The following is a 9,041-nucleotide window of genomic DNA, read 5'->3' as shown; positions in this document are numbered from 1 at the left end:
GTTATGTACCACAGTCACTTAAAGTAGCTGTGATAAAACCGCTTCTGAAAAAAAACACTCTCGATCCTGAGGCCAACTATAGACCTATATCTAATATCCCTTTTCTCTCCAAGTTCATTTAGAAGGTAGTTGGTAATCCGTTTTGTGATTTTCTACATAGGAATAGTTTATTTTTAACTTTCAGTCAGGATTTAGAATGCATCATAGCACAGAGACGGCACCGGTGAAAATTACTAACAACCTCATAACTGTTTCAGACAAAGGACTTGTCCCCATTTTTGCTTTACTAGATCTTAGTGCTGCATTCAATACTGAGTTAGTTTTGCGGGGAGGTCATATAGTCGTGATAAATGTTTTGCTCAGACAGAAAATCAAGTAAAATAAGTAGTAGTAAGTTGCAGTAACTCTCCAGTTTTTAGCTCTTTCTACTTAACGCTCTGGGCCCTGACGCCATTTTTACAGTTTAATTTCCGTCTGGATTTATTTTATAAAAAAGCTTGTAAAACATCAACCCTGTTGTCTACAGTCAAGATATGAACATCATTTTTTTTAGGACAAACTGGGTTATTAGAATATTTGGGTTGCAGTGAGGTCACTTGCATGTTAAAAATGGTTAAAGATGAATAAATAAATAAATGAATCTTCCAGATATGTATTGATATCACAGACATATAAGTAAAACCTAAGCCATTTTCCTTTCTAGAACACTTCTCATATGTCTTGGGAGTCACACTGTGAAGAAATAATCATTATAACTTATACAGTTGACAAAATACATGCATTTTTTCCAAAAAAGTCCAGACGTTTTGCTCTCATGACATTTACTTATGCCAATAATAACATAATAATGTCATAATTATTGATATTACATCCACAGCAATGTTATACAAGCAAATATGTGTCTAAATATTGCATTATTTTGCCTTCAATAGAGTCTATAGGCATTTGTGTCCCCTCTGGCCTTCCATACAAGAGGGGTGCTTTTATCTCCCATATATGGGCATGTACTTCCTGAAAAATACACAGGACAGACAGAGAGAGAGACGTAAGAGCGATAAGCGGCAGAAAATGAGCCAAAACGCGATGAATTATGGATAAAAAGTGGATCAATCTTGGATATAACACTATGGATTTAAAGCCCAAAGAGGCTGAAGTTCCAGGCTGGATAGAAAATCCCCTGTAGAGGCTAGAAAGACACGGAAAAGACCGCCGTAAAGCCGAAAACGTCAGGATTCAAACGAAACCGAAAGTGAGTAAATCGCTTGTATGGTTCAAAAGTTATTAAACTATGAATCGAGGTAGGCTACTTTTAAACTCGTGGGCGAGTGTCTCGGGCTCAGAGGGTTAAACCTCTTCTTTTTATATATTTTTTTTACTCTTCTTGCAAAAGATATTGTGTGTTCTATACATTCCATGGATATTTCGAATCTTAAAAGGCAACCAAGAGTCAGTTTTCTCACTGACTGAAGAGAGGAATTGCTGGCTCTGATACGGCACCCTATCCCAGCAGAGCTGAGACTCAGGGACTGCAAGGCCAGGGCTAAGCTAAAGGCTGAGCTAGCGGAGAAAAGGAGGCGCTACAAGCCATCGATTCCCTCCGTAATCATGGGGAACTTGCTGCCAAACAAGATCGACGAGCCATCCCCGCTGCACAACCAGCGGATCTACTGTGAGACCAGCTTGTTCATCTTTACAGAGACATGGCTAAACCACCTTGTACCAGATGTTAACGTGGATCTGCTGGGATTCAATGTTGTGAGAGCCGACAGAGACACAAAGGCAAGTGGAAAAAGCAAAGGTGGGGGACTCATCATGTATGTCAACAACCGCTGGTGTAACCCAGGACATGTCTCCGTAAAGACAACATGTCTCATGTTGCCGGGACCTCGAACTGCTAGCCGTTAGCCTGCGGCCATGTTATCTGCCGAGGGAGTTCAGCCATGTGATTACGCTCTGTGTTTACATCCCTCCAAGAGCGGACGGAGCCACTGCCTGTGAGAAGATCCACTCCGTCACATCAGCGCTGTTGACACAGCACCCTGAGGCTTTCATGATCGTTTTGGGGGACTTTAATCATGCAACTTTGGACTCTACTTTGGCGGTTTTTCATCATGTTGTAGACTGTCCAACCAGAAACAACAGGACAATTGATCTCCTGTATGCTAATGTGAGGGGGGCATTCAGAGTGACTCCCCTCCCCCCACTGGGGAAGTCTGATCCCAACCTGGTTCACCTACAGCCACTGTACACCCCCCTGGTCCAAAAACAGCCGGTGACAACTCGCACCAGCAGGAAGGGGTCCTCTGAGATGGAAAGTGCCCTGAGAGACTGCTACAACACCACAGTCTGGGATGTGCTGATCAACCCGCATAGTGAGGACATAGAGGGGATGACACATTGTCTGATGGACTTCCTGAACTTCTGAGCAGACGTGGTCTCCCCCATCAAGACTGTCCGCTGTTACCCCGATAACAAGTCATGGGTAACGCGGGAAGTCAAGACTGTCCTCAACAGGAAGAAGGCTGCCCAGGAAAGCAGCAGGCCGGGATAAAGTGTGTCCGACACTGCTGAAGACCTGCGCTGCAAAACTGGGGGAACAGCTACAACGGATCTTCAACGTTAGCCTGCAGCTAGGTAGAGTGCCCACCCTCTGGAAGACATCCTGCATCGTTCCAGTTCCCAAGAAGAACAGGCCCAGCGAGCGGAATGACTTCCGACCGGTGGCGCTCACTTAACATCTGTTGAAGATGTTGGAGCGGCTCTTCCTCAGCCTCCTCAGACCCCAGGTAGAGCACGCCCAGGACCGCCTGCAGTTTGTGGATCAGCCAGATGTTGGTGTGGAGGATGCCATCTTCTACATGCTACACCGGGTCCACTACCATCTTCCCTTCCCCCTGTACACCTCAGACTTCTGTTACAACTCAGAGCTGTGTCACATACAGAAGTACGCAGATGACACAGCCATCGTTGGGTGTATCAGGGGTGACAGGGAGGAGGAGTATTGGAGTCTAGTGGGGGACTTTGCTTTCTGGTGTCGCACTAACTGCCCACAGCTCAACACCTCTAAGACGAAGGAGCTGGCCGTTAATTTTGGGAGGTCCAGACCAAGACCGCAACCAACCTGCTGGAGGGAGTTGAGGTGGAGGCAGTCCAATCATACAAATACCTCGGGCTGTGGCTGGATAACAAATTGGACTGGTCAACACGCATCAGCCACCTGTACAGGAAGACACGGAGCAGGCTGTACTTCCTGAGGAGACTGCTTTTAACATCTGCAGCAAACTGCTGTGGATGTTTTAACAGTCTGTGGTCACCAGTGTCCTCTTCTACACTGTGGTGTGCTGGGGGGGCAGCATATCCAAGAAGGACACCTACAGGCTGGATAAACTGATTAGGCGGTCCGGCTCTGTGGTCGGCATGAAGCTAGACTCACTGGTGATGGTGGCAAAGTGCAGGACACTGGACAAACTGCCGGACATTATTGACAATGCCAACCACCCCCTGCCCCATCAGCAGCCAGAAGAGCCTGTTCAGTGGAAGGCTGCTCTTTCCCAAGTGTCGGACCAGCAGACTCAAGGACTCCTTTGTCCCTCATGCCATCAGACTATACAACTCCTCACTTGGAGTTGTACTTTTTTATTACTGTTATTATTGTTATCTTTACACTGTCTTCTATACTGTATTCTTGCTAAAACTGATGCTTCAATTTCCTTGCCGGAGTCATCCCAAAAAGATTAATAAAGTCTAAGAGAATAATTAATTAAAATAATCGTAGAGCCAAATAATTGGACATTTCATCATGCTGTATGTAACTTTTGCATATCTGCAAACTAGTCTCTCCTGATTGAAATGTAGCTCAGCGGTAATTCTTTCAGGAAGACCTAACTCTTAATCAAAGCTCTTTTCCTAAATCAAATCAGCTGTTGGAGGCATTCACCTTCCTGCTAAATCATAATCGTCCACAAATTTCAAGAGCCAATCACAGAGTCTCAACCCTGCTTAAAATCTGTTTCTCCCTTTGCTATCAGCTGTCGTTTCAGGCAAAGTGTGCAACCCTCCACTTCCCCTTCTAGCTCCAGCCATTGTCTACTCCAGCTAACCATTCCGGAGCCTCCTTCGGTCTCCTTTCTTGGACAATGGTTGGAGCTGGAAGGGGGAGGTGGAGGGTTGCAGTGACTAGACTCAAACGGGGGGTTATGATGGTTCTCTACCCCTATATAGGAACTATTAGATGGAGTCTAGTCTCTAAAGACTTTGTACATTTTATCAAGCTGTACAATGAACTTTTTGCATATCTACAAACATTTCTCCCCTGATTGAAAGGACACGTTAGCGCACGTTAATAAGCTGTTTAATTTAAAATGTTCAAATTGTGAACATTTCCTGATTGCTTTGTTTGTAAATGTAAATGTGCTGTATTTATATAGCGCTTTTCCAGTCTTAACAACTGCTCAAAGCGCTTTTACATCTACAGGATACATTCACCATTCACACACATTCATACACTGTGGCCGGGGCTGCCGTACAAGGTGCCACCTGCTCATCAGATATACATTCACACTCCGATGCGCAGCACCAGGGGCAACTCGGGGTTCAGTGTCTTGCCCAAGGAGACTTCGACAATGACTGCAGGGGGGGGATCGAACCACCAACCTTCCGATTGGCAGGAAACCGCTCTACCACTGAGCCACAGCCGCCCCTACGTGTTTCCAACCGTAGTGATCAGAAAGCCAGTGGAGACCCGATACCTCCAGGGCCCACGTTATGAAATGAATAACATCGGGATTAAAATCACGTTTCTGGTGAGCAAATGAATGAACTTGGCTTTCAAACTGAGGTTTATTTTGGACACTGCTCACACAGTCACATCTACATGTCTGCTTCCTCTTTCTCTCTTCTGCCCACTTTCCACACATACACAGTAGACCCACACACTAGGGATGATCCGAGTACCCAGCTGAAACGAGTATCCGGTACGGATAAAGCACTTTTGCCTAGTACAAGTATTACACGAGTAATACGAGTCAATATCCGTGCTCGGATTGAATACAACTCCTCAACTGGCCGCGCAGCGTTCTGTGATAGTCACAGCGCCCCCCCACGCCTACAAACACGCTCGGCTCTATCACACACACAAAGAACACGGAGAAATGCGCTCTCTCTCTCTCTCTCTCTCTCTCTCTCTCTCCTCTCTCTCAGTCAATCGGGTCTGCGGGTCTGTTACGTTAACGTTTAGGGTTTCTTCAGCTTCAGGTTTGTTTTTAACTTCGGTTTGTAGTGCTTACATACTTAGTTACCAGTAGATTTCTGGTGAACGTGGGTTTCAGACATGCTGCTTGGTTTAAATGCAACTCCCGTTACGTCTCTGCCATCGGAGATTTTTTTTTTTAACTGTCAGCTGCCCCGCGCCGCCCCCCGCCCCCTCTCTCTCTTTCTCTCTCTCTCTGTGTCTCTCTCTTGCTCACACACACACACACACACACACACACACACACATACCTGGTGTGGAAATAAAAAAAATTAAAAAGAACCAAAAACAAAAAAAATCACACTGATCATAAAAAAATTAAAAGTTAAAAAAAGAAAGTTATACTGAGTATGAAAACTCTTGTTCACTACATTTTACTTCATAATTGCAACCGCATGAGTTGTATTCATTGTTGCAAAACGTTCTGTATATAGTTTGTTTGTTACCATGACAACACCATTGATCTGAAGCTTGATGCTGTCATGGAAATAGTTTTCTAATCAGCAATAAATATAACAATTTCTGATCCACCCATATCAATTGCATGCTTAAAATAACATACCGGTTAAAGCCCCGCCCATTTCAAGACAACCCGACCCACTTCCGGGTTAAATCTGACCACTTCTGGGTTAGGCCCCGCCCAGTCCGAGTACGGGTGCGGATACAGATAATTCATGTGGTAAACAGATACAGATGATAAAGATAATGCTGTACTCGCTCATCCCTACCACCAGAGGTGGGTAGTAACGAGTTACATTTACTCCGTTACATTTACTTGAGTAAGTTTTTGAAAAAATTGTACTTCTAGGAGTAGTTTTAAATCACTATACTTTTACTTTTACTTGAGTAGATTAGTGAAAAATAAACTGTACTCTTACTCCGCTACATTAGGCTCCAATGAGCTCGTTACTCGTTACTACGCGTCATTGTTTTTACCCCCGCGTACGTCTCATTTTGTTTTAATTTGACAGAGAGAGAGAGTCTTCCGCTGAACGTGACTGTGCTTAACCAATCACACGTCGTTGTGCAGTCACGTGACCATACTCGTTTCAGCAGCGGGACCATAGACCGTTAATGGGCTCGTTTGAGATGAGCCAGGTCTGCGCAGAATCGATCACCGGCGATCGGCGCCCGTTGCATGCCGGTTAGATTTGTGTCCGACTTGATCCCGACTTGCTCTGACGTCATGCACACGTGGGCAACGGAAATCTCACGAGAGCAAGGCGGCCGCAGTTCTGAGACGCAGGCGGCGCAGTTGCTTTTCCCCGACTGCAAGAGCCAGGCGGACCCAGGCGGACCCAGAGCATGCTGGGAAACGCCGGCTTCTCAGCTGATTTAACACCTGATTGGTTTACAACATGATGACGTTTTACATAAACTTTTTATTGTTTTTGAATCGGAGGGATTTTAATAGCTATTTGTCTGATTTAAAGACTTATTCTGTCCAGAACACATGTTGTGTGACTGATAGTTAAGTTTAGAAGTCAAAGAGACTAAATCCGTTCAGATCACGGATCATCTACAGTGTGTTGTTTATTAAAATCAGCAACAGATCGCATGTAGAGCACTTTGACAGCTACTCTGTCATAACTAAAACAACTGGAGACTGTGTACCAGCTGGTATGTGGGTCTGATTATATTTGATTAAATCGGAATCGCACCACAGTGTTTTCATCACTTCCTGTCCAGCCTGAAGGAATCGGCTGGAAACTGTCCGACTTTACCGCAGCTTTCTGTCACCGCCCCCCGCTGCTGCCGCCTGCTCTCGTCCACTTTACAGGCGAGGCGCAGTTCATCTCGAACGAGCCTATAATGGGACAGGTTAGCTTTACACTCGTAGCAAAGCAAAGAAACAGCAGCTACGTTTTGCGGTGTGTTCAGGGTCGACCAAAACAAACGGACATGTCAGCGTTCAACAACTCAACATCTAACCTGAGGAAACGTAGCGGTGGTTGTAGTTTTTGCTGTGGAGAGGTGGATGTTTGTCTTTTAGGTTACATAAAGTATGTTTTACACATGCAGTATCCATCCAAATTTGATGTGACAAGTCTCTCAAGTAAACTATTTTGTAATTAATAATTTATTTTATTGATTGGATGAACTATAATTTGCCTAAAGATAATTATTTTTTATCTTGTCGGTCTGATTGATGCTTGTGTTAAGAATAAATCAGACGTTACTCAACAGTTACTCACTACTTGAGTAGTTTTTTCGTCAAGTACTTTTTACTTTTACTCAAGTAATTATTTGGATGACTACTTTTACTTTTACTTGAGTCATATTATTCTGAAGTAACAGTACTTTTACTTGAGTACAATTTTTGGCTACTCTACCCACCTCTGCCTACCACACACACTGAACTGAACCCAAACCCAAACATAATTTCTAAATATCTGTCTGAACCCGGGTCCCGTCGGGTCCATGTCCAGCTCGGTTTGAGCATCCATCTTCTAGTCAGAAAGTGCGCTCTGTAGCGCTGTCTACCTGCCGTTAATCATTTTGTGCCAACGTTATCCGACAGATAAAGTTCCAGCTGATTGGCAACAATATATCATCACGACAGCTTTAGCTGGCTAGCACACCAGGATAGGCCTTTTAAGTCTCTATGTTATGTTTGCTTTGTAATGTGACAATACATTGTTGCTAATCATAGCAACATTACAGCTTTTAACATTAATTATAAATCCACCTCCACTGTCACCTGTGTTGCTAAAAAAAGAAATGTGCCATTTCTAACAGGATGTTAGATAAAATAAGTCCAACTAAGCAACCCAACGTAACCACAAAAGCACAAGCTAGCGTTAGCAAGTTATCCAAAATGTTACAACTGAGCACTGAATCAATGCAGCTTAGCCACAACCATGAACACTGGACAGTAACGTTACAGTAGATACGTTCTTTGTTTTATACATAACAAATACACAACACATAAACCATACTTACAGTTTGTGATCAAAAGGAAGCTCCAGGTTGGCCAAAAAAAGGGGAATCTGACCCGTCAAAAAACGTTCTTGACCTGTGCCCAGTTCCCAAAGCTATCCTTGGTAAATTGCTGGGTCTCTTCCCACTTTTGTCTGATGCTTGGCTCTTTATGCAAGCCAAAAAAAATAACTTTCTCTGACTACCAAAGGAACATTTTTTCAAGACATTGTTCCACTGACGTACTAACACTAAAAAAAAGAGGACTGCAGTGACGCTTAAGAGGTTGGAGCAGCATGCCCATTTTTCACCGATGTATCCAAATACAGGAAATTTGAAGACCCCACTGAGACATAATAAGATCCGAGCATTCGGAGCTGGGCAGAACTAACCCAAGCTGTCTACAGGGTTGACATCTAAATGCATTTACCTCATTATTTGACATGTTGGTATAGTCTGATATTACTATATAAATATATAAAAACATTTATAGTTCAGAAAAGATGAAAAAGCATAATAGGTCTTCTTTAATGATAGTATAATACTAATTTCAGTTGACTTTAGGATTTACTGGTAATTAGTTTAGATACAAGGACATGCCACAACAAGTAATGACATGTTTGCCTTTTTGATTTCTGTCACAGTTATACTTTCCCTGTCTGAAGTTTTTCTCATGAACAATTGCATTAGAACCATGGTCACACATACATATGGGCAATACATTTGGTTTGTTAAGATCCACTAATTATGTGTGCTCTTTTTATTTACAATAATTTAGGCCTGAGTCAAATTCTATTATTTTTGCATTGCTAAAAGGCTGGGCCCTGAAGGACCCAAACCCCCCCAAACCTTTAATATTTTAAACAGACCATAT

At 43.5% G+C, this 9,041-nt stretch overlaps 1 protein-coding gene across 8 annotated transcripts in view; it reads right to left on the bottom strand.

Annotated features, from left to right (window-relative positions):
- Positions 1-9,041, bottom strand: part of LOC116671533 (RNA binding protein fox-1 homolog 3-like) — a 751,379-nt gene that overhangs the window by 64,921 nt on the left and 677,417 nt on the right. The gene's annotated exons all lie outside the window — the stretch shown is intronic.

Source organism: Etheostoma spectabile, chromosome 21 (assembly GCF_008692095.1).
Source record: "Etheostoma spectabile isolate EspeVRDwgs_2016 chromosome 21, UIUC_Espe_1.0, whole genome shotgun sequence".
Classification (NCBI taxonomy): Eukaryota; Metazoa; Chordata; class Actinopteri; order Perciformes; family Percidae; genus Etheostoma; species Etheostoma spectabile.
The sequence above is the reverse complement of the archived record's forward strand: the minus strand, read 5'-3'. Positions and strand labels throughout refer to the sequence as shown.